Raw genomic sequence first — 27,767 nt, 5'->3', positions numbered from 1 at the left:
AGCTCTCCTAGAATGGGGAAAGGGTACATAGAGTAGTGTAATGCTTAACTGAAGATTGTCACTTACATTTACTCCCTTCTAGTTACAATTCTCATTGAATTGCGTAGTATTTTGGTTTATTGTGAGATTGCTGTCCTTTATTTTTTATAAAACGATAAGCACTGGCAGGACAATTATTGGGTTTGTTGGGTGGTTGTTGAGTCATAAGCCTTTTTCTCACACATTACCTCAATGAGAAGCTTTTGTCTGCGTGCCATCACTTATGCTGAGTCAAGTGAGGAAAGTTTGTGCTTGTTGCAGGTTGCAGAGCCATAGTAGGGCCCACCCTTAAACAAAAGCGGCAAATAAACTTTATCACCATGGTTGGGCCTACAAGCCCCTGTTTGTTGTGTGCCCACCTAAATGAGGCCTGACTTTGCTTATCCCTTGTTTTCTGGTACGAGTGTTGTGTGGATAGCCTTCAAAACGTTTCCCTTTCTTTGTAGGTCAAGGAGACTCAGTGAAATATTTGGCAATTTTGGTCTCTTTCATTCATACTTTTTACTGAATGTGTGCTTGTTTTTTTGTTTCATGAAAAGTTGCCCTACAAGTGTTGTACTATCTAGTACTTATTTGTCCATTCTTTAAGGTCTTGTAATGAACTCTTTCAGTATAAATCCATCTTTCCTGTGCTAACTTCTGCCACTTTTGAGTAACTTCTAAGGTTCACTGGCACTTGGTTTGCTCAGTTGAAAGCTGTGGCTGTCTGTAATTTTAAGAGGTGGGGTGGGGGAGGGGGGAGGGTACACTCACACACACCTCACTCACATCCATTCATTCACACACCCATTCACAACACTCACTAACAAATACACCCATGAACGTGCCAAACATTTAAAAAAACAATTACCTCAGCAGCTCCAACAGAGAAGCCTCGGAGGTCCTAGGAGGGTTGGGTCTGCTGCCTTCTCTCATTGGCTGGCCTAAGGTCAGCAAATGAGGGAAGGCAGCAGTCCCAACTGGTCAAAGAGTGGGATGGGGGTCAGTGAGACTGCTGACCCCACCCCACCCTGTGACAAGCTGTCACTGATCGACACAAGGCCCTTAGCATTTCAGGGCTTAAAACTAAAGTGCCCAGGTCAGAAGCAATCAGTGACGTTCCCTCTCGTCATGAAAGGGAGGGCCATGAGGCACCTTTGTTAGGCTGAAGAGGTCATGCCAACAGGGCTGTAACTTATTCAGCCCAGCAAAGTTCAGCCCAGGCAGCCAGAGGTTTCCACATTTAGTGCATGTCCAATTCCTGGCTGCCTGCCCTGATTCAAAAAGCGTGTTTGTCAGGCTTACTTTTGTTCAGCCTGAAAGATACTCTTGAGGTCAGATAAAAGGTAGGGGGCATGGCCCCTCAGCCCGTACAGATGGGCCACTGCTCTATGTTTGCATTATGCTTTGTACATGTCCCATCTGACTAAAAAGCCAACAGTTACTTTCATTTTTTGGTCAGAATCCCAGATTTTATCTTTATTGCATGAGTACATTAAAAATGTTTATATGTTAGAACAGTCAAAGGCTACTCTTTAACGTTTTTTGAAGTCATGCTGTGGTCAATAATCTTTTAATTTCTATTACACTGATTGCTTTCTTTCAGCTTTGTACTACAGGACACAAACAGCGTTCCCAGTTCCCAATTTAACCTAATTACTTAGCAAATTAGATAAAAAAACTAACAAATTATCTATTTTTGTACTATTTGCAATTTCATTTTTAATGTGTGCATTACAGAATTATAAAAATACTTTTGATAAAAAAATAAAAAACATTCCTTTTTCATGATCAAACCATTAAACAACTTTACCTAAAATATTCAATATAATTACAAACAATATAGACGCACAAGGCCAGACCCATTGTCTTTGCCTTAGAATTTTTATAGCCAAAAGTTAGCGGGAATTGACAACCAAGAAGGAGCTTTAATGTTCCTGATGCCATATTTATTGTTTAATTGAACTTTGTGCCAGTTTGGTAGTTTGGTTGGCATTTGTGTATACATTAAATCAGTCTGCCTCTGTGCGTGTGCTTGCTTATAGACATGCAGTAGTTGTAGTTGATCCCATGTGCATTATTCATCCTAGTCCACTAGTCCATGCATACCCCTAGAAGCATTGCAACACTGCATACTTCCAAATATTGACATACTTAGCATGTTGTGTTTTTCGTACAAAAAATTAACTGGAGAACTTTTGAGTTAGGATCAAAAAGTAACAAGTAGTAGAGAATGTAAAAAACCAAATAAAATAGCTGTATTGTTCAAATTTGTTCTATGGTTATCTTCCACACTACAAGATGATGGACATAGTGCTGAAACTTCTCAGACACTCACCCCAGTCAAAGATCTGGATTAAATCCATTGTTCTTTTGCTCACCATGCCACCCAGGTTTGGACTCAGCCACATGCAAATCAATCTTGACCCTGCTCGCCATGGAAACAGGTCAGCCCAAACTGCCATGCTAGGTCCTCCCTGGACCAGAAACAAGCATCCTGGGACTGGTTTCACGGTATCACTCCTCATCAGCCAGGCTAGCTTGAATCCAGTGGCACAGTGAGCAAGGGACCCACGTCTGTGCATACCCTGGCCACATAGGGCAAATATAGCAACACAACAAGATGATGGCTGGAGTGCTGAAACCTTTTCAGACACTCATCCCCAGTCACAGATATGGGTTAAATCCATTGTTCTTTTGCTCACCATGCCAGGACCCAGCCAAATGCAAATCAGTCTGATCCTGCTCCCTATGGGATCAGTAGAGCCCGAACTGCCAGGCCAGGTCCTCCCTGAACCAGAAGCAAGCATCCTGGAACAAGTTTCGGGGTATCACCCCTCATCAGCCAGGCTAGCTTGAATCCAGTGGCACAGTGAGCAAGGGACCCACTTATGGTGAATATAACAACACAATAAGATGATGAACGGAATGTTGAAACTTTTCAGACACTCAACTCCAGTCACAGATCTGGGTTAATTTCATTGTTCTATTGCCCACCATGCCACCCCAGTTTGGACCCAACCAAATGCAAATCAGTTTTGACCCTGTTCCCCATGGGAACAGTCCAGCCCGTGAGCAAGGCTAGGTCTTCCCTAGACTGGAAACAAGTATCCTGGGTCCGATTTGGGGTATCGACCCTCGTCAGCCAGGCTAGCTTGAATCTAGTGGCACAGTGAGCAATGGACACATGTCTGGGCATACCCTGGTCACTTAGGGCAAATACAGCAACACAACAAGATGATGGATGGAGTGCTGAAACTTTTCAGACACTCACCCAGAGTCACAGATCTGGGTTAAATCTTCCACACTGCTGGAAGTGAGACAACAAAGTGAATACTGATGGAAAATAGAATGACAGCCTCTAGACACAATCGGACAGATAAGGGGGAGAGAGCCACAAAAGTAAACTGAATGATTCATACATAAATAGATACTACAGGAAGTGTTCAAATATTTATTTATTTAAGTTTTTTATTTTTTATTTATTCAAAACATTTTTACGTCTGCAGACTAGGCATACTATTTCAAAACCACAGTATAAGTTATGTGAATTTCGCCATAGGCTCAGTGGTTGTAGCTATGCGTGATGCTGTACGTGGAATGGCACCGGGGCCCAGGGTCATGAGAGACCATTGTCACATCAGTTATGGATGGTTTTACTAGTGGGTAATATGAAGAACCAATGTCAATGCTTGCTTCAGGGCTCATGACACCCTTGCTTAGCCACTACAAAGGCTGAAGGATGATTCACTTTTTAGCTGGCTGTGGGCTTATCCAGAACATGATGGCTCTCAAACAGGGCAAAACGTGAAAAGGTCTGACCCAAAGCCCCATTCTAAATGCAGCAGTACCAAGACTATGATGTATTACATTTTGGGATTACAATAGGCTATGAAAATGCTAAATCTCTCTCTAAGCTAAATCTAAAAAACATATAGGGGGTCATTACAACATTGGCGGTAAAAGCCGCGTACCGCCATACAGAAGACCGCCAACACACCGCCGCGGCTGCGGAATTCTGCCACGGTCATTATCACCCACAGCTCGGAATCTGCCAAAATTTAGACACCCACACAAGTCCGCCACACAAAAGGTCAGTGATAAACTGGCGAAAACAAAACCTCCACCGTCACGCCAACAGGAATACGCCCACACTATCATGATCCACGAATCCACGCGGCTGTCTTTCAACCGCAGTATTCCATTGGTGGTACACACTGCCGCGCTCAAAATGCACACACTTTTACAAAACACATCCACATTGGACAATCCCAAATACACACACCTGATACACATACACACACCACTTCCACACACCCAATACAATATAAAACACACACCCACATCACCCACAAACCCCTACTACCAAAAATTCTGAAAGAAGGCCAGAGAGAGACCCCACAATCTACAAACAAGCATCCACAGGCAACAACCAAAAAGAGGGTGAAAATTATGTGAGTAACTGCCGCTCTTGCTCACAAAACATCTCCCAACTGCTCTGGATAAACGGTGCCTCCAACTAGGGCTTCACCCCCACTAAACCCCACACAATAACTCCAAAGAAGTTATCCAATACATAACACTATGTAGTGGCACACTTTAATATCAAAAGATAATTACATAGTATTAACACAAGTCAAAATGAAGTCCAAATTGTGTCTATTCCAAGTTTTGAAAAAACGTTTATTTTAAATAAATTGTTCGGATCCAAGTGAAATTCACGTCTCCAATCTCCAAAAGAAGTGTAATCTTGTTCCAAATAAATTCACATGTCCGAACTGTCACGACTCAAGTGCTGCATACGCCTGGAATCCGCAGATCGAGTGGCGTGGGTCTTGAATGTTCGGCTTTGGCCCAGAAAGGGGCGACTCTTTCTGGTAGTCACGGTGCTGTAGGCAATGGAAACGCCAAGAACAGACTGTGCCCTTCAGAAATAGCGCCAGAGGAAAAAAAAACCTGAAAAGGGGAAAAAAACCTCCAAACAGATAGATTCCTGAAACAGGAACAAAAGAACAGGAATCAACAGAGGCAAAATAGAGGTAATACACGGAATTGACAAGATCCAGCACAGTAAGGCAAAGAAACAGGAGCGAAGACACCATCCAAGCAGAAAGTGTTGCAGCACAAGGAAAGAAGGAAACACAGCCCTTAAATACCACTAAACAGGAAACGACCAACAGGAAGTAAAAGGACACCATCTTAGATAGGGAAAAGTACGGAGAGCAGAATAGACTAGGAACCATAGAGAATAGGGAACAAGGAATGCTGGGAAGAAAAAGGTAACATGGGAAGGGGGAAAAAACATAAAGGATGGTACAACCAGATGTCCCAGAAAAAGAAGAAAAGAAAAGAGCAGGTAAGAGGGGTCAGGATGCCCGAAAAACGCGGTGCACAGAAACAGAGCGAGGCCCCATGCCCAATCTGGGGCCTCGCAAAGCACACAGCAGACTGGGGGCGCGTCGCGTCCTGCAGACTCGTGGTGCGGCCCGAGCCGAATGTTCGGCTCACTGCGCAGCACGCTGCTGGACAGTAGGTGCCCCCCCGAAGGCCCAGGTTTGTGTGGAAATAAGCAGTGAAAATGACGAATCAGAAGAGGTGCGTGAACAGAAGATGCATCTTCCCAAGAGCATTTACTGAGAGGATAACCCTTCCAATGAATCAGATACTGAAGATGTTTGTGAAAGATACAAGAGTCACAAATTTCTTGTACCTCATATTCAGGTACATCATCCACTAACACAGGAGGAGGACAAGGAAACTGACGAGAGTAAGGATCAGGTACGTAAGGTTTGAGCTGGGAAACATGAAAGACCGGATGCATTTACCATGTACAAGGCAAGTGAAGACGGACAGTGACAGGATTAATCAGCTGAAGGATACGGAAAGGCCCGTAGTAGCGGAGTGTGAACTTATTCTGAGAAAGGCGTAAAGGCAAGAATCTGGATGAAAGCCAGACTTTATCCTGAAGGTGATAGTTTGGAATGTCCCTACGTTTCTTGTCTGCTATTTTCTTCATATATCTCTTGGTGTTCAACAAGTTGGATCAAATTAATCTATGTGTTGGAAAATGGGTTATTGGTAGGGCAGGTAGGTACCTACACCTAGCAACAAGCCACAAACCTCCACAAAAGTACAGTTAGGTCTCAGTAAATTAATCCCAGCTCTACCCTTGGTAGCTTGGCATCGAGCGTCAAGGCTTAACTTAGGAGACAAAGTGTAAAGCATTCAAATATCACAAAACAGTAATTAAATAAAACACAGGAAACAGTTTAAAAATCCAAAACCAATTTATAAAAATAGCTTATATTTTTATCTTTAAAATGACACAAAAACGATTAAAATCGGTTCAGGGGAACCGGAGATATGAATTTTTAAAGTATTATTATTTTCTAGCGCTTAGAAACAAAAAGCGCCAATCGGGTCATCTGGTTGCACCAGGACCGGGGCAAAGTCAAATTTCAGGCCGACCGCGATGGAGCCCTGCTCGGCTACAAGTCGCGGGAGGCCTCGGTTAAAAAGTTACCTTCTGACTTAGTCTCTTTTTTGATGTTTTTCTTCCCCGGGACGAACCTGCCAGTTGGATCCGACCTCCTGGAGCCCTTGTCCGGATACGCGAAGTCGGTTTCCTCGGTGGTGATTTCTACCTTCGGACTTAGTCGTTTTTTCGAGATGAAAATCCTTCGACCGGGGTAAACCTGGATCTTGATCCGACGTCCGTGGAGCCCTTCTCGGATACGATGGCTGGAAGGTCCCGGTCAACTTTTTACGTTCGGACTTAGTCTTTTTTTCGGATGTTTTTCTTGACCGGGACGAACCACGAAGTCAGGCCGGGTCGCGGTTGAGGCAAGCCGGCTAGAATTTCCGCGTCGAGTCGGTCACTTTATGGAGCTTTTTTCTAAAATTTCTCCAATCTTTTCCAAACTTCTGGGGCTTCACCCAGATGTTCTTTTAAGGTTCTTTTGGGGTCCACAGCTCACCCCAAGGGTCCAGAAGTTCTGTGATGGTCCTTGGGAAGTGCGGACTTCAACTCCCAGAGTGCACCTGGCGCAAACTCCTTTTTGGCCACTGGGCAGTGGTCAGCTGGTCACTTTTTCAGGAGTTGGTGCAGGGGACTCTGGTTAGCAATTTTTCACCTGTAGCAAACAGGGAGTCCCTCCTTGAACCAGTGGAAGCCAGGCAAAGTCCTTCTTGTGGTGAAGCCCAAGTGTGCAGCTGGTGCAGTCTTTCTGAGTGCAGGGTCCAGGTGCAGGCCAGGGGTCCAGCAGGGCAGTCCTTCTTCTCCTTGTAGTTCTTTCTTCTTGAAATTTGGTGGGGATCTGAGGCGTGGGTGCAGGTCTGCCAGTTTTATCCTTGCCCCTGGGTGAAAAGCAGGGGGGCCCTGGTCCTCCAATCAGGGACAGGGTCGTCCCCCTGTGATGACCACTTCCTGGGAAGTGTGGCAAAAACCCATCCCAGAAGGCAACAGTCTCTAAAAATCCAAAATGGATGAATCTGATTTTTAGAGGAGAGATCTGGCTGAGCCCACCCACTGGTGTGGCTAAAAATCATAAACACACCCCTCTCCTGCCCTCTCCTAATCTAATCAAGGGGGCACCTAGCTGTCTGGGTTTGCAGGATGTGGGGGTGTTGCTGGGTGCTGCAAATGTCCTTCTCTGCCTTTGAAGACCAGTTTGGCAGTCCTCCCCCTTCGTGCTTCCCCATCTGCTGAGGGGAGATTCTCTCCCCCAAGCACATTCCTTTGTGTGAAGCCAGGCCACTTCACACCTCATTAAAGTGGCCTGGCAGAAGCTGCTGCAGGCTGGCCAATCAGAGCACAGCAGCAAAAACAATGCAGAGCTGAAATTGGCAACTTTTTAGGTAAAGTCTAAACTTTTTACCTGCACTAGTTATATTAAATCCAACAACTGGAAGTTGTGGGATTTATTATAACAATCAATTTGATACCAAATTCTTGGTATGTAACATTTAAGGAGACTTTAAAATTTTAAATAAAGTCTGCCCATTCTAGCCTATGAAGGCCATTTACTTCAATGAGGGAAAAACGAATTTGGCTGTTTTTACCTCACCAGGGCTTATAAATCTATTTTTATAAAGTCCCTGCTTATAGTTACATGGCACCCAGCCCTAGGGGCACATAGGGCACACCTTAGGGGTGACTTATATGTAAAAATAAGGTAGTTTAAGACTTTGGAAGTACCTTTAATTCCAAAGTCGAATTTGCATATAACTTTAATTTAAAAGCAGCCAGCAAGGCAGGCTTGCTTTTAAAATGACACTGGGCACCTCAGCAATGCACCTAGGTGTGCACCACCTATGCTGTGGTCCCTAAACCTACATGCCCTACCATATACTAGGGACTTATAGGTAGGTTTACTTAGCCAATTATAATTAGCCTAATTTGCATATCCATTTTACACAGAGCACAGGCCCTGGGACTGGTTAGCAGTACCCAGGGCACCATCAGAGTCAGGAAAACACCAGCATAAAGTGGAAAATGGGGGCAAAAAGTTAGGGGGCCTCTGCAATCAGCCCCAGTTTCTCACACAACCCCCCCCCAGCCCACACGCCCAGGAGACTCAGCTCAACCCTGGGAGAGTCTTCCTGGCTTGTTAGGCGAGGAAGACAGTGAAGAAAACTGGCTGTCCCTTTGCAGGGCCTACTCTGCCTTATATCCTCCTGTCAGGGTCACTCCCTCTGGGTAGTGAAGCCATCCCAACAGTAAAAGGACCCAACCCAAACTGAAACTTCCCTCTATGGGGGTCTTCCTCCTCTCTCTCTGCCAACTTGGGTAGTGAGGTGCCCACCTCCCCTACTCCTAACTTTGCTAGGGCAAGACCTAGCTTACCTAAAGAGGTCACCCAACACTTGAGCAACCCCACCATGACCAACAGGGTCAGGGGGCCTACTTTGCTATTGGCCTTGGGGTCTGCCTCCCAGGCCAAGTACAGTGCTGCCAGGAAGGCTAGCACCCAGCAGAGGCTACTGACAGCTGTCAGTACCCAGAACCACACCCTAAGCTCTCCACTGACAGGTGGCTGAGCTGCTTTAGGGGCATCTTTGGGGTCCTGGCACCCCTCTTGCTGTCTAGAGTGGGGGGCTATCACCTCCTGTGGCAGACACCCTCCTTCCACTCTCCCTTCTGTCAGTGCAGGGGCAACACCCTGCATCTGGACAGCTGCCTGACTACTCAGGACTTCCTTGGGGTCAGGTGAGGCCTCACCAGTGCCAACTCTGGGCTCCCCCCCTACTGGGGCAGAAGGCCTTTGGCTCCCTGGAACTCTCTTTAAGAGTGGCCTACCCTTCCTTTTCTTCTTTCCTTTTCTTGGGGACCCCTGTCTCCTAACTGTAGGGACTGACTCCCCAGGACTTTGGGTTGGGGGGGCGCCCTGGGCGACCACCCCATCTGTGACCAGACTCACCTCTGGGAGGTCATTGCCCAGGATACAATCTAGGGGAAGGTCAGCACTGACTACCACCCTAATCCAGTCAAGGATACCCTCCCTCTCTAGGGGCACTATGGCTACAGGTTTGGAGGTGACCTCCCCTGTGGCTATCCTGACTTTCTTTGTCTTTCCTGGGACATACATGTCTGGGGTCACTAACCGGTCACTCACTACAGTGTGACTGGCACAGGTGTCTCTCAGGCCAGTGGTAGGGATCCCATTCACTTGAATGTGGTGGAAGTGCCTACTCCCACCCTCAGGGATCACCAGCTTACCATCTGGTCCTGTCTCCCAGCACAATGCTAGGAGGACTTCATCATCTGAGGAATCCTCCTCTATGGCTACACTGGACAGCCCAGTGCTAACCACCTTCTTTGGACAGGCTGCATCTCCTCTGAAGTGACCTGTCTGCTGACAGTCAAAGCAAGCCCTACTGTCCAAGAGCTTTTTTAACCCTGGGTCTCCCTGTCTCTGCATGTCAGAGTGGGAGTGGGATTTACTCTCCTCCTTCTTAGGGTTCTGGGGTACAGAGGGAGTCTCTGTGGTGGGCTTACCACCTCCCTCCTTAGGTTTTTGGGGACCTGTCCCTCCCTTCTTGGAGTCTCCCCCCTGGGACTTGACAACCACCCTGGTTCTCAACCACTCATCAGCTGCCTCCCCTAGCTCTCTAGGGTTGGTCAGCTTAGAGTCCACTAGATGCTGGCGTAACCTTTCTTGGATACAATTGGTCAAGATGTGCTCTCTCATGATCAGATTGTATAACCCCTCATAAGTATTTACTTTGTTGCCAATAATCCAGCCCTCTAGTGCCTTTAGTGAGGTGTCCACAAAGTCAACCCAAGACTGGGTACTGACCTTCTGGGTGTCCCTGAACTTCATTCTATATTGCTCTGGGGTCAGACCAAACTTCTTGACTAAGCACCTCTTCATACTAGGGTATGAATCTGCCTCCTCCCCCCTTAAGGTCAGAAGCCTATCCCTCCCTGAGTTGGGGACCAACTCCCACAAAAGGGAACCCCAGTATTGAGGCTTAACCCTTCTCATTTGGAGTGCCCTCTCAAAGGCCCCTAGCCACTTATCTATGTCATCCCCCTCTACATAAGCAGGAACCACCCCCTTGGGTAATCTGGGGCAAACTCCCCCACCCATGGACACCTCAGCTTCTTTATCGCTGCTTCCATCTCTTTTTTCTTTGTATGCCCACTTTTTCTTCTCTAGGGCCAGCTTCTCTGCTTCCAAAGCTATGTAGGCTAGCTGGGCTTCCAGCTCTCTTTCCCTGATGGATGGGTTCTCTCCTCCTGAAAGGACCCTCTTCCTACCACTAGCTTTGGGTCTGTCCCTAGTGACTGTATCCAGTGAGGACCGTTCCTCCTCTTCCTCACTTGGGGTCTGATGCCTTCCCTCCCCTGAGTGGTTAGAGTTAGCATCTTCCTCTTTTTCTTCCTCCTCTGGAGCTTCCTCTGTCTCTACCTCTTGGGCCTCAGCCCATGCTGTCAGGGATGTGATCAGGATTTGCTTCCTGAGATCAGTGGTTGCAGGCAACCCTCTTTCAATACACAACCCCCTAAGCTGGACTACTGTCAGTGTGGGTAGGCTAGCCAGATCAAGCTCCATGGTTCCCTAGTTTTGTGTCAACAAAAACTTTTTGCAAAAATTGGAAACAAGAATTTAGAAAAATTACAAAAATTCAATAATTGAAATTAATCCAAATTAAAAATTAAAAACAATTTTTGCACTAGGACAATTTAAAGGATTTTTAAATTTGTTCTACTCAAAACTGTAACGTGATATTGAACACAAGTACAGGATCCCGTCGCTGCTTCCAATTATGTTGGAAAATGGGTTATTGGTAGGGCAGGTAGGTACCTACACCTAGCAACAAGCCACAAACCTCCACAAAAGTACAGTTAGGTCTCAGTAAATTAATCCCAGCTCTACCCTTGGTAGCTTGGCATCGAGCGTCAAGGCTTAACTTAGGAGACAAAGTGTAAAGCATTCAAATATCACAAAACAGTAATTAAATAAAACACAGGAAACAGTTTAAAAATCCAAAACCAATTTATAAAAATAGCTTATATTTTTATCTTTAAAATGACACAAAAACGATTAAAATCGGTTCAGGGGAACCGGAGATATGAATTTTTAAAGTATTATTATTTTCTAGCGCTTAGAAACAAAAAGCGCCAATCGGGTCATCTGGTTGCACCAGGACCGGGGCAAAGTCAAATTTCAGGCCGACCGCGATGGAGCCCTGCTCGGCTACAAGTCGCGGGAGGCCTCGGTTAAAAAGTTACCTTCTGACTTAGTCTCTTTTTTGATGTTTTTCTTCCCCGGGACGAACCTGCCAGTTGGATCCGACCTCCTGGAGCCCTTGTCCGGATACGCGAAGTCGGTTTCCTCGGTGGTGATTTCTACCTTCGGACTTAGTCGTTTTTTCGAGATGAAAATCCTTCGACCGGGGTAAACCTGGATCTTGATCCGACGTCCGTGGAGCCCTTCTCGGATACGATGGCTGGAAGGTCCCGGTCAACTTTTTACGTTCGGACTTAGTCTTTTTTTCGGATGTTTTTCTTGACCGGGACGAACCACGAAGTCAGGCCGGGTCGCGGTTGAGGCAAGCCGGCTAGAATTTCCGCGTCGAGTCGGTCACTTTATGGAGCTTTTTTCTAAAATTTCTCCAATCTTTTCCAAACTTCTGGGGCTTCACCCAGATGTTCTTTTAAGGTTCTTTTGGGGTCCACAGCTCACCCCAAGGGTCCAGAAGTTCTGTGATGGTCCTTGGGAAGTGCGGACTTCAACTCCCAGAGTGCACCTGGCGCAAACTCCTTTTTGGCCACTGGGCAGTGGTCAGCTGGTCACTTTTTCAGGAGTTGGTGCAGGGGACTCTGGTTAGCAATTTTTCACCTGTAGCAAACAGGGAGTCCCTCCTTGAACCAGTGGAAGCCAGGCAAAGTCCTTCTTGTGGTGAAGCCCAAGTGTGCAGCTGGTGCAGTCTTTCTGAGTGCAGGGTCCAGGTGCAGGCCAGGGGTCCAGCAGGGCAGTCCTTCTTCTCCTTGTAGTTCTTTCTTCTTGAAATTTGGTGGGGATCTGAGGCGTGGGTGCAGGTCTGCCAGTTTTATCCTTGCCCCTGGGTGAAAAGCAGGGGGGCCCTGGTCCTCCAATCAGGGACAGGGTCGTCCCCCTGTGATGACCACTTCCTGGGAAGTGTGGCAAAAACCCATCCCAGAAGGCAACAGTCTCTAAAAATCCAAAATGGATGAATCTGATTTTTAGAGGAGAGATCTGGCTGAGCCCACCCACTGGTGTGGCTAAAAATCATAAACACACCCCTCTCCTGCCCTCTCCTAATCTAATCAAGGGGGCACCTAGCTGTCTGGGTTTGCAGGATGTGGGGGTGTTGCTGGGTGCTGCAAATGTCCTTCTCTGCCTTTGAAGACCAGTTTGGCAGTCCTCCCCCTTCGTGCTTCCCCATCTGCTGAGGGGAGATTCTCTCCCCCAAGCACATTCCTTTGTGTGAAGCCAGGCCACTTCACACCTCATTAAAGTGGCCTGGCAGAAGCTGCTGCAGGCTGGCCAATCAGAGCACAGCAGCAAAAACAATGCAGAGCTGAAATTGGCAACTTTTTAGGTAAAGTCTAAACTTTTTACCTGCACTAGTTATATTAAATCCAACAACTGGAAGTTGTGGGATTTATTATAACAATCAATTTGATACCAAATTCTTGGTATGTAACATTTAAGGAGACTTTAAAATTTTAAATAAAGTCTGCCCATTCTAGCCTATGAAGGCCATTTACTTCAATGAGGGAAAAACGAATTTGGCTGTTTTTACCTCACCAGGGCTTATAAATCTATTTTTATAAAGTCCCTGCTTATAGTTACATGGCACCCAGCCCTAGGGGCACATAGGGCACACCTTAGGGGTGACTTATATGTAAAAATAAGGTAGTTTAAGACTTTGGAAGTACCTTTAATTCCAAAGTCGAATTTGCATATAACTTTAATTTAAAAGCAGCCAGCAAGGCAGGCTTGCTTTTAAAATGACACTGGGCACCTCAGCAATGCACCTAGGTGTGCACCACCTATGCTGTGGTCCCTAAACCTACATGCCCTACCATATACTAGGGACTTATAGGTAGGTTTACTTAGCCAATTATAATTAGCCTAATTTGCATATCCATTTTACACAGAGCACAGGCCCTGGGACTGGTTAGCAGTACCCAGGGCACCATCAGAGTCAGGAAAACACCAGCATAAAGTGGAAAATGGGGGCAAAAAGTTAGGGGGCCTCTGCAATCAGCCCCAGTTTCTCACACTATGGATTTGTAGAAGTTGTCTGGAAAGGGAAGTAACCGCAGGCAGAGGAGAGGTAGACTGAGGAGAAGTAGGAAAAGAGGTAGGATGATGGCCATAAGAACAGAAAAGAGGAGTGACCTTGGAGGCACTATGGACAGTATTATTGTAGGAGAATTCAGCAATAGGGAGGTAAGTGTTCCAGTTGCTCTGGGTAGAATTACAAAAACAGCGAAGGTATTGCTCTAATCCTTGGTTAAGACGCTCGATCTGTCCATTGGTTTGAGGATGGAAACCCGATGATAGTGCTATATTGATATTTGGGGGTCATTCCGACCCTGGCGGTCCATGACCGCCAGGGCCAGGGACCACGGAAGCACCGCCAACAGGCTGGCGGTGCTTCCTGGGCTATTCTGACCGCGGCGGTAAAGCTGCGATCAGAAAAGGGGAACCGGCGGTTTCCCGCCGGTTTTCCCTGGCCCAGGGAATCCTCCATGGCGGCGCTGCTTGCAGTGCCGCCATGGGGATTCCGACCCCCTTCCCGCCACCCTGTTTCTGGCGGTTTACACCGCCAGGAACAGGATGGCGGGAACGGGTGTCGTGGGGCCCCCTAACAGGGCCCCACAAAGATTTTCACTGTCTGCTATGCAGACAGTGAAAATCGCGACGGGTGCCACTGCACCCGTCGCACCCCTACAACTCCGCCGGCTCCATTCGGAGCCGGCTTCATTGTTGCAGGGGGTTTCCCGCTGGGCTGGCGGGCGGCCTTTTGGCGGTCGTCCGCCGGCCCAGCGGGAAAGCCAGAGTGGCCACCGTGGTCTTTTGACCGCGGTGCGGTCATTCGGCGGTTCCCGCCAGGGTCAGAATGACCCTCTTAGTGTCCTACAAAAATATTTCCAAAACCGGGAAATGTACTGAGGTCCTCTGTCAGATACAATGGTATGTGGAAGTCCATGGAGACCGAAAATATGATGGATAAATATCTGACTTAGTTCTTGGGACGTAGGTAACTTTTCAGGGCAGTGAAGTGAGACATCTTAGTAAAGGAATCAATAGTGACCATGATAACCCAGTTTCCTGCTGATGGAGGGAGTGAACACATGAAATCAGTAGAAATGGTGTGCCAGGGAGCTGGTGGAACAGGCAATGGTTGTAGTAATCCTGCAGGTCTGGTACGGGGAATCTTTATTTGAGCACATATGGGACAAGCCTGAACATATCTTTCAACATCCGCCTTCTAGGTAGGCCACCAGAAAGATTGCGAGAGAAGTTCTTGTGTGGCCTTGATACCTCTATGACCAGCAACTGGCGAATCATGGCACATTTGTAATGCCTTTTCTCTAACTCTATTAGTAGGGAGGAACAACAGGTTCTGATAATAATAATATCCTTGCTTTTTACATATAAGGGGGTTTAATTTCTCTACTTCGTGGTCAGACAGGCTGGAGTATTCCTGTTGTACCTCATCCAGGAAAGACTGAGCTACTCCGATGATCTTACAAGGCTCAAGTAGATACTGAGATGGGGTAGAAGTACAATCTGGATAACGGCGAGACAGAGCATCAGCCAGAATGTTTTGGGATCCAGGAAGATAGGTGATGTAAAAATCAAACTGACTGAAGAAAAAGGCCCAATGAGCCTGGCGACTATTCTGGCATACAAAATTACGTAAACATTGTAGATTACGATGGTCTGTTCTCACCTCAAAAGGCTCCTTGGAACCCATAAGAAACTGTCTCCATACTAGGCAGGCTGTTTTCAGAGCTAATAACTCCCTTTCTAGTACTGAGTAATGTTGTTCTGATGTAGAGAGTACATGGGACAAATAGAAAACAGGATGTTCAAGACCATCATCTTCTTGTTGTTGGAGTAAGACAGCTATGATGGCTCTTTCGGAAGCATCGGTAACTACAATAAATTGTTTGTTGGTATCTGGGTGTCTCAAGATGGGAGCTTGAGTGAAAGCCTTCTTTAGACTTTGAAAAGCTGTTTCAGCCGCTTTAGTCCAGACAAAACCTTTTGTTAAATTTTCCTTCTTTAAAGTATGAGTTATGTGGCTAGTTTGTTTTTGCAAAGTCTAAGATAAACTGCCGATAAAAATTAGCTAATCCTATAAAACATTGTGTTTCCTTAATAGAAGAAGGAGAAGGCCAATCTAAGATGGCTTCTACTTTTTCTTGGTCCATAGCTATGCCGGTGGGACTTAAATGATAACCCAGATATTTGACTTCCGTCTTGTCAAACTCACACTTTTCTGGTTTACAAGATAGTTGATGTTCCCGGAGTCTTTAAAGGACTTGTTTCACGTGAGAGGAATGCAGTTCAGGACGTCTTGAATAAATAAGAATATCGTCTAAGTAGATTACAACCGTTTGGTTCAAAAGATCAGAAAACACAGAGTCCATAAATCGTTGGAAAATTGCGGGGGCATTAGTGAGACTAAAAGGCATAACTTTGTACTCATAGTGACCAAATGGGGTCCTGAAAGCTGTTTTCCACTCGTCTCCTTCTTTAATACGTAAAAGGTGGTAGGCTCCCCGTAGATCCAGTTTGGTAAAACGTTGAGCCCCTCTGACTGCCTCTAGTATATCCTTGATGATGGGCAAAGGATAACGGTCCTTTATAGTTATCTTATTCAGGCCTCGAAAATCCAAGCAAGGACGAAGATCCTTCATCTTCTTGGGTACAAAAAAGAGGGGAGCCCCTGCCGGAGAGGATGATGGAACGATAAGACCACTCTGTAAGTTTTCTTCCAGATACTCCTTTAGGACTTCCTTTTCGGGTTCCGTGAGGGAATACATCCTCCCAAAGGGAACAACAGTTCCAGGTTCCAAGGGAATAGCACAATCGTAATCTCGATGTGGAGGTAACACAGGTCTGGATGGTTTTTGGAACACATCTTGAAATTCTAAATAGTGTTCAGGGACTCCTTGGACAGTATTGATGGAATATCCGGTAGTACTTTCAGTAGGTGTCAAACTTTTAGGTGACCAATATTTGTCGGAGGCAAAACAGTTCTCATGACAAAACCGTGAAGACAAGGAAATAGTCTGGGTTTCCCAATTCACATATGGATTATGTCTTATGAACCACGGAATTGCTTAAATGATGGTATGGTTGGGGGATGATATGAGATCAAAGGAGATGTGTTCTTGATGGTTACCAAACTGTAAACTTAATGTCAGGGTAGTAGTATTGACTGGACCAGAGGATATTAAGGATCCATCCACTGTGTGCACTTGTTCTGGAATTTCTTTGGGTTGTGTTGGGATTTGTTGAGTAGTGGCCTAAGTCTTGTCCATGTAAATACCACTAGCACCACAATCTAGTAAAGCCATAGTTCTTTCTTGACGGCCGTCAGGTAGCTGTAATATGACAGGTAACATGAACAAGGATGTGGCATTGTCCTTAAATGAACTGATGGAAGGTATAGCCGATGATCCCGTCCCCTCCCTTCTTACAGAGGACGGGAAGTGGCGTTTCCCAAAGGCAGTTGAGGACGTACAGGGCAGGTACGAAGCATGTGGCCAGCAGCACCACAGTACAGGCACAATCCTTTCTTACGTCTGTCTTCCCACTCGCTAACGGAAAGTGGGCCTCGAGTGGTATCCACTTGCATAGGTTCTCCCTCTATGTCTCTAGCAGGAGGGCGAGGTTCCTCAGAACGATGTAGATAAACCAGTTAAGTGCTTGGCTGAGAAGATCTTCTACTCTTTCTCTTCTCCAATCGTCGTTCTTGGAGACGGTATTCGATGGAAAGTGCTTGATCCATCAGACCACGAAGATCTTCAACTCTGGTGGAGTGTACTAACTCATCCTTTATTTCTTCTTTAAGTCCTCTGCGAAACAAAGTCACCAGAGTACGTTCCACCCAGGTGGTCTCTGCCGCTAGCTGACAAAAGCACGTAATATATTGAAGGACATCTTGTGAGCCTTGTTGGATGTCACATAAGGCTTCTTCCGCAGAGGCCTCCAATCCTGGACGACTAAACATTTGTTTGAACCGATTCACGAAGGCGGAATAGTCCGACAATACCGGGTCGTTGGATGATACCATAGGGGTTGCCCAGGCCAAGGCAGGACCGGATAACGCACTGAGAAGATATCCCACCTTTGTTCTGTCATGGGAGAATTGGGTAGGTCGGAAGACGAAATACACTGTTAAGGCATCAAGGAATTCACACAGTTTAGTTTGTTCACCGGAGAAACGAGGAGTAGAGGCGGAGATAGTCGGAACATCGCCACTGCGGAAAGCCAAAGCCTGTCGTAACGCAGCATTCTCATTGCGTAATTGTTGCAGTTCCTGAGCCTGTTGCTGAATAGTTGTTAGAAGAGATTGATCAGGATCTGCAGCAGCCGCCACTGTATCATCCATGGTGTTAGAGGACGTCGGGAGAATTTGGCACTGCAATCTGTCACGACTCACGTGCTGCTTACGCCTGGAATCCGCAGATCGAGTGGCGTGGGTCTTGAATGTTCGGCTTTGGCCCAGAAAGGGGCAACTCTTTCTGGTAGCCACAGTGCCCTAGGCAATGGAAACGCCAAGAACAGACCGTGCCCTTCAGAAATAGCACCAGAGGGAAACAACCCCTGAAAAGGGGAAAAACCTCCAAACAGATAGATTCCTGAAACAGGAACAAAAGAACAGGAATCAACAGAGGCAAAATAGAGGTAATACACGGAATTGACAAGATCCAGCACAGAAAGGCAAAGAAACAGGAGCGAAGACACCATCCAAGCAGAAAGTGTTGCAGCGCAAGGAAAGAAGGAAACACAGCCCTTAAATACCACTAAAAAGGAAACGACCAACAGGAAGTAAAAGGACACCATCTTAGATAGGGAAAAGTACATAGAGCAGAATAGACTAGGAACCATAGAGAATAGGGAACAAGGAATGCTGGGAAGAAAAAGGTAACATGGGAAGGGGGAAAAAAAAAAAAAGGAAGGTACAATCAGATGTCCCAGAAAAAGAAGAAAAGAAAAGAGCAGGTAAGAGGGGTCAGGATGCCCGAAAAACGCGGTGCACAGAAACAGAGCTAGGCCCCATGCCCAATCTGGGGCCTCGCAAAGCACACAGCAGACTGGGGGCGCGTCGCGTCCTGCAGACGCGTGGTGCGGCCCGAGCCGAATGTTCGGCTCGCGCCGCAGCGCGCGGCGCGACACGATCTTCAAGAGTAATTACAAATTCCACTTGTTGTTCAAAAAGAAAATCACATATCCAATTCTCAAGAATATTCTTAAATTCCATTTGTTTGTCAACACGTGTTTCGTCCGGGGAATACCCCAGGACTTCCTCAGGACCTCCTATAACAATATTACCATAAATAACAGATCAGTATACAATTTGTGTAACATACTTGCAATCCCACCCTTCTTCGTGAACACAAGTGTACATGCCTTATAGTGGAAACCGTGCTCAAATCAGTTATGTGTCCATGAAGCTTAACAATATCTCATCTGACTCTAATAAATCTCTTAATGCATGCGATACTCAAAGGATATTTTTCATTATACAACTCAGCCCTTTATTTATGTGTAAACCAATACTATTCTAAATTAAGTCAGTGTTAAAAAGTGCAAGATACAAGCGAATTTTCCAACAATTCCAAGAAACATGCTCACAAAAATACTGAAAAATCCACCACAGAAGTGCTGTACATCTTGTACAAAAACAACATGCCATCATATATCCAAAACATCACTGTGCCCCTAATAAGTAAAATAAACTCTGTACCTTATAATTCTAGATTTGGTTCCTGTTCCATATTCAAAAGCCAAAACACGTATCAGTTGATGTAAGATAGAATAGATTTTTCCATTTGTAACCTTCTATGCCGCATCTTTCAGAAATGTGTATGATGCAGTGATTTCCGTTACCCGTGACGCTCACCTGTCCAAACAAATCTTAACTCCTCTGTTCAGTCACTGTAGGATGCCTCATACATGTATCGGCCGGCGTATCCTACAATTGATATAATTGAAGAACCATTTGTTAACTATTGTGAATACAATACTCCTCATAAAAGACAAAACACCCATTGCTCAGCTCCATCTCTTACCTATATAATTTCTTTATGTTCAACAAGTGCCTGATAACGGTCTTCTGCGAGTTTGCCGAACTCCACTATCAAAAGGGAAAAATTCCCACAGCGCCATTTTAAAAGCCGCGGTCTTGTACATAGTAGTAGAGAAAGGACTATTGTACCTGTGTAAAGCAGAAGAGAAATAGAAAACAGACTATTCCATATCAATACAGAACTGCCTCCCACCTTTTCACCAGCATTATGCCAATATCACAAATTGCGCAAACACTATTTCAACCGCTCGTGTTAATGAATCTTATTTGTCCAAATGATATTACCCTTAGAATATCTAATATTGAGGAGTGATTATAATAATAATATATTGATTATATAAAGTGTGTAAGAACCGGAGTAAAACCCAAATGTACGGTAACTATATAGCGCCGATCTTGTTCATATTAAATGACATTTTGTTAATAGTTTGATAATGATATAAAAATTGGGTTCTTATTCGCAATCACGTACCAAAGCTTGGTACATTTATTTAGTGAATACCTGGCATACTCGCACATAAACACTAGTATCTCTTATACTGTGACTCGCAACCAGAATAATTCCTTAAAATGGATTACTAACAAAAAACTACACATAAAGAAAAATTACCAAATACTCCACCAAAAAAATAAATAATACTCCACAAAAAAGAGTAATCATGAAAAGCTACTCCAAAACTCGGTAATCTTTTCTTATGTAAACAACACCTATTTATCACCAAGGAAATATTCCATCTCATAATCCGAGTTCAGACCTCGCTCTACAGTTCCTAATCGTATGATCCATGTAGATTCCCTTCTCCTTAAAGCAAGTTCCCTGTTACCACCTCGTGGATTTGATTTACAGTAGTCAAAGCCAAAGAACCTAAATCCCTTATGAATTCCCTGTGCGTCACATACCTTCATATGAGAGGCTATGGGATATCGTTCATCTTCCTGCCTTATCGCTCTCCAGATATTCTAACTTTTAGTTGACGAATAGTACTGCCCACATATATTTTATCACATTTGCAGATAAGCATGTATACCACATACTTGGTATTACAATCTATACGTGATTTTATGTCATATTTTCTTCCACTAATACCATAGAAATCTTTTTTAGCCTGCCATGCCCACCTGCACATTGCACAGGTGCCACATTTATAGAAGTCCAGGTTACATAAACTGAGCCAACTTGATTTATTTGTATCAGATAGATAACTAGGACTAAGAATATTATTAAGGGTGTTCTCTCTCCTATATGAAACCTCCAGTTTATTGCCAATGTACCTCTTAATACCGAGTAAGTATAGGCCAGTGCTTCCTCATAATTCTCAACAGTCTCTGAGAGTTCTCTGTATAATCCAAAATAATCCTCCCCTTCTGGCTAATGCTCTCTTTATTCTTTCTCTCTTTCTGTCCAACGGGCAACAGTGTCTGTGAACAAGATATTTTCGAAACTTTATGTTGAGACTTACGTATAACCGCCTCCGAGTAACCCCTAACCATAAATCTATGTCCTATGTCCTCTATAGCCTTGTGAAAATCACAATTTCTGCTGCAATTTTGTATTGCTCTAACCATTTCCCCTAATGGTATAGCCTCAATTTGATGTTTGGGATGTGCACTCGTTGCATGCAACAAGGTAGTGCATGATGTTGGCTTTTGGTATAACCTGCTATCCTGTTGTTTTCTACAAACAATTCAACATCAAAAAATTCTATACAAGTTGTGCTATATTTATGTGTGAATTTAATATTTACCTCATTCTTGTTAAGATGGCTGCAAAAACTCTCTAATGTTTCCACATCTCCTGTCCATAGCATAAAACAATCATCGATATATCTCCCCCAATACAGAATGTGTATGCCAAGCTGCAGCCCCCGGACCCCACACTAACTTTTCCTCAAACCACCCTATAAACAGGTTCGCGTATGAGGGGGAATATCTTGAACCCATTGCAACTCCCTGTTTTTGTTTATACCAATCTCTCTTGAAAAGAAAATAGTTGTTGCTCAAAATAAGATCAATCATACATAGTATCATGTGCGTATGTTCCATCAGACTAGCTAATCTTCTGTTAAGAATATATTCAATTGCTTTCATTCCACATTCATGTTGTATACTGGTATATAGTGCTACCACATCCAAGGTTACCATGATCATACCTGGTTCCCACTGAATATCTGATAACAGGCTCAATATGTGTTTAGTGTCCTTGATATATGAAGGCAAATTGCATACAAAGGGTTGCACAAATATATCCACAAACTCCGACAATCTCTCAGTGGGACCCCCCATACCTGAAACTATCGGTCTTCCTGGTGGAAATTTAGATTGTTTGTGTATCTTAGGCAGTGTGTACAAGCATGGAAATTTGGGACGATGTACCTGTAAATATAAATATTCCTCCTCATCTAGTAAGTTCTTGTCCCACCAGCTTTTTAGTAGTCTATTTATTTTCCCTGTTACTACTGGTATCGGGTTATATGAAAACCTTTCATAACAATTGGTGTCACATAGTTGTGTGTAAATCTTATTCTCATAATCTACATGGTTCATCACTACTGTATTCCTACCCTTGTCCGCTCTGTTGATGATTAGGTCAGCATCAGATTTAAGAGTCTTCAATGCAATATACTCCTCATGCTTTAGATTGCGTTTTCTCACTAGTTTCTTCTTCATCTCCTCTTTATCCATATCATGCCACACCAATTTGAAAAATGTCTCAATGTTATTGTCCATTGCCAATCTCGGCGTCCAGGTAGATCTTCGTCTCAGTCCACTCCTAACATGTATATCAGATAGTACATTCAAATCATGAAATACCGTTGATGTAGTCGCTGGATACTCTTCGTAGTCCGTAATGGTCATCAATGCCACAGTATCATATATATCCTGTATAGATAATTCACTATGTGCCGGTTTAACTTGTGGGGCTGCCTCTGCTACTACCATGTGTGTATCAAAATATCTCTTCAATTTTAACTTTCTAAGATATTTGAATAGATTTATTTTGGATTTACATGTATCTCCCAAAAATGATGGGCAAAATTCTAATCCTTTATTCAAAAGTGGTAACATATCAGAAGATAATTCTTTACCAGACAGATTAACCACATTATTCCAAATCTCCGTGTGTACTTCTATGTCTTTTTGTCCCGTGAACTCGTCTTCATGCCCAGGTATGTTTCGCCTCTTCCCTCCTCTTTTCCCTCTTCTTGTCTTCCTCCCCAATTTCTTTTCTGATTTTGTTACCAATTGCCCTGTTTTATTCTCTTCAGTTCTTGTAAAAAAGCTCCCCCCTGTATATCTGATCTAGTGTGTACTTCAATTGCATCTGTATCACTTGTACAGGTTACCAAACTACTCCTAGATGTTGATGCAGAGTCTACAGAGTTACTAGGCTCAGCTGTGGATACCACAGCTCTTATCAAATGATCATATTTACGTGAAAAGGTAAACACTCTACCATTCAAATAATCTAAATTATCTCTTTCCAATTTCCTAGCTTTTCTATGCTTGATCTCATCTTGAAATTTCATTATCATATCATTTAAGATCCCATAATTCTTATCAGTAGCTTCTTTCAAATTAAGATCACTTATCTCCTCCTCTAATGTTTCAATTTCAGATTGTAGTTTAACAACCTTCCTTTCAGCATTTTCTATTAAGATGTCCATAAGTTTCATTGAATTAGATTTTAGTTCATCCTCCCACCTCACCAGTAAATCTACATCTAGATCGTCATACGTACGAAAAATGTGTGATCGCAAGCCCCTGGGTATTCTGTCTAACTTCTTATATTGCTTCAGTGTAACCGCATCCCACCATCTAGACATTTCATTTTTCTTCAATTTCTCCAGTCTAGTGAATTTGTCTCTAAGACCCTCCTTACTCGTACGATTTCCACTACTAGTTGCCTGCCGTAATGTATAACCACTATCTAAGCTCCTGAATAATTCCTCTGCTGATCTCACTCTATCCTCCATTGTGTATAATAGTTAACCCAAAATATGAGTATAGAGCAGCCTACTCCCAACACTAACAACAACCAAAAAGAGGGTGAAAACTATGTGAGTAACTGGCGCTCTTGCTCACAAAAAATCTCCCAACTGTTCTGGATAAACAGTGCCTCTAACTAGGGCTTCACCCCCACTAAACCCCACACAATAACTCCAAAGAAGTTATCCAATACATAACACTATGTAGTGGCACACGTTAATATCAAAAGATAATTACATAGTATTAACACAAGTCAAAATGAAGTCCAAATTGTGTCTATTCCAAGTTTTGAAAAAACTTTTATTTTAAATAGATTTTTCTGATCCAAGTGAAATTCATGTCTCCAGTCTCCAAAAGAAATGTAATCTTGTTCCAAATAAACTCACATGTCCGATCTTCAAGAGTAATTTCAAATTCCACTTGTTGTTCAAAAAGAAAATCACATATCCAATTCTCAAGAATATTCTTAAATTCCACTTGTTTGTCAACACGTGTTTCGTCCAGGGAATACGCCAGGACTTCCTCAGGACCTCCTATAACAATATTCCCATAAATAACAGATCAGTATGCAATTTGTATCACATACTTGCAATCCCACCCTTCTTAGTGAACACAAGTGTACATGCCTTATAGTGGAAACTGTGCTCAAATCAGTTATGTGTCCATGACGCTTAACAATATCTCATCTGACTCTAATAAATCTCTTAATGCATGCGATACTCAAAGGATATTTTTCATTATACAACTCAGCCCTTTATTTATGTGTAAACCAATACTATTCTAAATTAAGTCAGTGTTAAAAAGTGCAAGATACTAGAGAATTTTCCAACATTTACAAGAAACATGCTCACAAAAATACTGAAAAATCCACCACAAAAGTGCTGTACGTCTTGTACAAAAACAACATGTCACCATATATCCAAACCATCACTCTGCCCCTCACAAGTAACATAAACTCTGTACCTTATAATTCTAGATTTGGTTCCTATTCCATATTCAAAAGCCAAAACGCGTATCAGTTGATCTAAGAAAGAATAGATTTTTCCATTTGTAACCTTCTATGCCGCATCTTTCAGAAATGTGTATGATGCAGTGATTTCCGTCACACGTGACGCTCACCTGTCCAAACAAATCTTAACTCATCTGTTCAGTCACAGTAGGATGCCTCATGCATGTATCGGCCGGCGTATCCTGCAATTAATATCATTGAAGAACCATTTGTTAACTATCGTGAATACAATACTCCTCATAAAAGACAAACCACCCATTGCTCAGCTCCATCTCTTACCTATATAATTTCTTTATATTCAACTTGTGCCCAATAACGGTCTTCTGCGAGTACGCCGAACGCCACTCTCAAAAGGGGAAAATTCCCACTGTGCCATTTTAAAAGCCGCGGTCTTGTACATAGTACTAGAGAAAGGACTATTGTACCTGTGTAAAGCAGAAGAGAAATGGAAAACAGACTATTAATATCAATACAGAACTGCCTCCCATCTTTTCACCAGCATTACGCCAATATCACAAATTGCGCGAACACTATTTCAACTGCTCGTGTTAATGAATCTTATTTGTCCAAATGATATTACCCTTAGAATATCTAATACTGAGAAGTGATTATAATAATAATATATTGATTATATAAAGTGTGTAAGAACCGGAGTAAAGCCCAAATGTACTGTAATTATATAGCGCCGATCCTGTTCATATTAAATGACATTTTGTCAATAGTTCGATAATTATATAAAATGGGGTTCGTATTCGCAATCACGTACCAACGCTTGGTACATTTATTTAGTGAATACCTGGCATACTCGCACATAAACACTAGCATCTCTTATACTGTGACTCGCAACCAGAATAATTCCTTAAAATGGATTACTAACAAAAAACTACACATAAACAAAAATTACCAAATACTCCACCAAAAAAAATACTCCACTAAAAAGAGTAATCATGAAAAGCTACTCCAAAACTCAGTAATCTTTTCTTACGTAAACAACACCTATTTATCAACAAGGAAATATTCCATCTCATAATCCAAGTGCAGACCTCGCTCTACGGCTCCTAATCGTATGATCCATGTAGATTCTCTTCTCCTTAAAGCCAGTTCCCTGTTACCACCTCGTGGATTTGATACGCAGTAGTCAAAGCCAAAGAACCTAAATTCCTTATGAATTCCCTGTGCGTCACATACCTTCATATGAGAGGAATTCCGCCACCGTCATTATGACCCACAGCTCGGAATCTGCCAAAATTTAGACACCCACACAAGTCCGCCACACCAAAGGTCAGTGATAAACTGGCAAAAACAAAACCTCCACCGTCACGCCAACAGGAATACACCCACACTATCACGACCCACATATACATGCGGCGGTCTTTCAAACGCTGTATTCCATTGGTGGTACACACCACCGTGCTCAAAATACACACACTTTTTCAAAACACATCCACATTGGACAATTCCAAATACACACACCTGATACATATGTACACACACCACTCCCACACACCCAATACATTATAAAACACACACCCACATCACCCACAAACCCCTACTACCAAAAATTCTGAAAGAAGGCCAGAGAGAGGCACCACAATCTACAAACAAGCATCCACAGGCACTCTACACCATCACCCACATAACATCCACGCACCTCACACAACACACCACAAAATATCACCCCACACATCACAACACACACCAACACACAATCACCCACACCAGCACATGGCACGGCAAAGACACCCCATGTTTTCTGAGGAGGAGCTCAGGGTCATGGTGGAGGAAAACATCAGGGTAGAGCCACAGCTATTCGGAGCACAGGTGCAGCACACCTCCATAGCTAGAAAGATGGAGCTATGGCGAAGAATAGTGGACAGGGTTAGCGCAGTGGGACAGCACCCAAGAAATAGGGATGACATCAGGAAGAGGTGGAACAACCTACGGAGGAAGGTGCGTTCCGTGGTCTCAAGACACCACATCGCGGTACAGAGGACTGGCGGCGGACCCCCACCTCCTCCCCCCACAACTAACAACATGTGAGGAGCAATTCTTGACTATTCTGCATTCCTGAGGGCCTCACATGAGTAGCTGGAGGAATGGACTCTGGTAAGTCAAATCTTTACTATTACATCCTCCACCCTACCTACATGCCATCACATACCCCCACCCTCACCCTCACCCCCATCACTCCAACTCCTCCCAAATGTCCCAATATCACAAACCACCCATCCCAACACCAAGCCCCGCATGCAACACCAAAGCATGGACACCCATCACCAAAGCATGGCCACTGCACATACCCATACACTCCCCTAAACCATCTTCACACAAGGTCCCACACAGGAATGCAAGCAGTAGGGTACACGGTCATCCACCCATTGCACACCATGGCACACACAGATGCAATAATCATGCTTTTACACCCCTGCAGGACCCGTACCCAACGTCACTGGACAGGAGGGTCCAGACATGTCCACACCACCAACATATGAGGCCCACAGTGATGACAGCAGCTCTGTCCAACTGGGTCTAGACGACCAGCCCGGCCCATCTGGGACCTCGGAACAGTCGGTTCCCCTGACACAGTCACAGGCCACCACAGAGCTTCCCCCCTCTGGAAACACCAGAACAGCACCCACCCAGCGGGCCCATACCTCTGTCCCCAGGACACGTCAAGCAGCAGTGTGTCCACCACTACTGGGAACCTAGGCTAACCCACCACCCTAACGACAACAGGGACCTGGGGGCAGTGGCAGTGGGCACACCGTTCAGGGGACAGAGGCCCAGGAAAACAGGGGAACTGGGAGGGCTGCTGTGCGACATGGGGAGGACAGGCCCAGGGAACCCACTCTCCATGAGACCCTCTCCAACATCATGGGAGCCTACCACCATTCCCAGGAGACGATGGCAACTGTACTGGCCAAGTTTCAGGAGACCCAGC

This window comes from Pleurodeles waltl, chromosome 6 (genome assembly GCF_031143425.1).
Source record: "Pleurodeles waltl isolate 20211129_DDA chromosome 6, aPleWal1.hap1.20221129, whole genome shotgun sequence".
Classification (NCBI taxonomy): Eukaryota; Metazoa; Chordata; class Amphibia; order Caudata; family Salamandridae; genus Pleurodeles; species Pleurodeles waltl.
Note: the sequence above shows the minus strand (reverse complement) of the source record.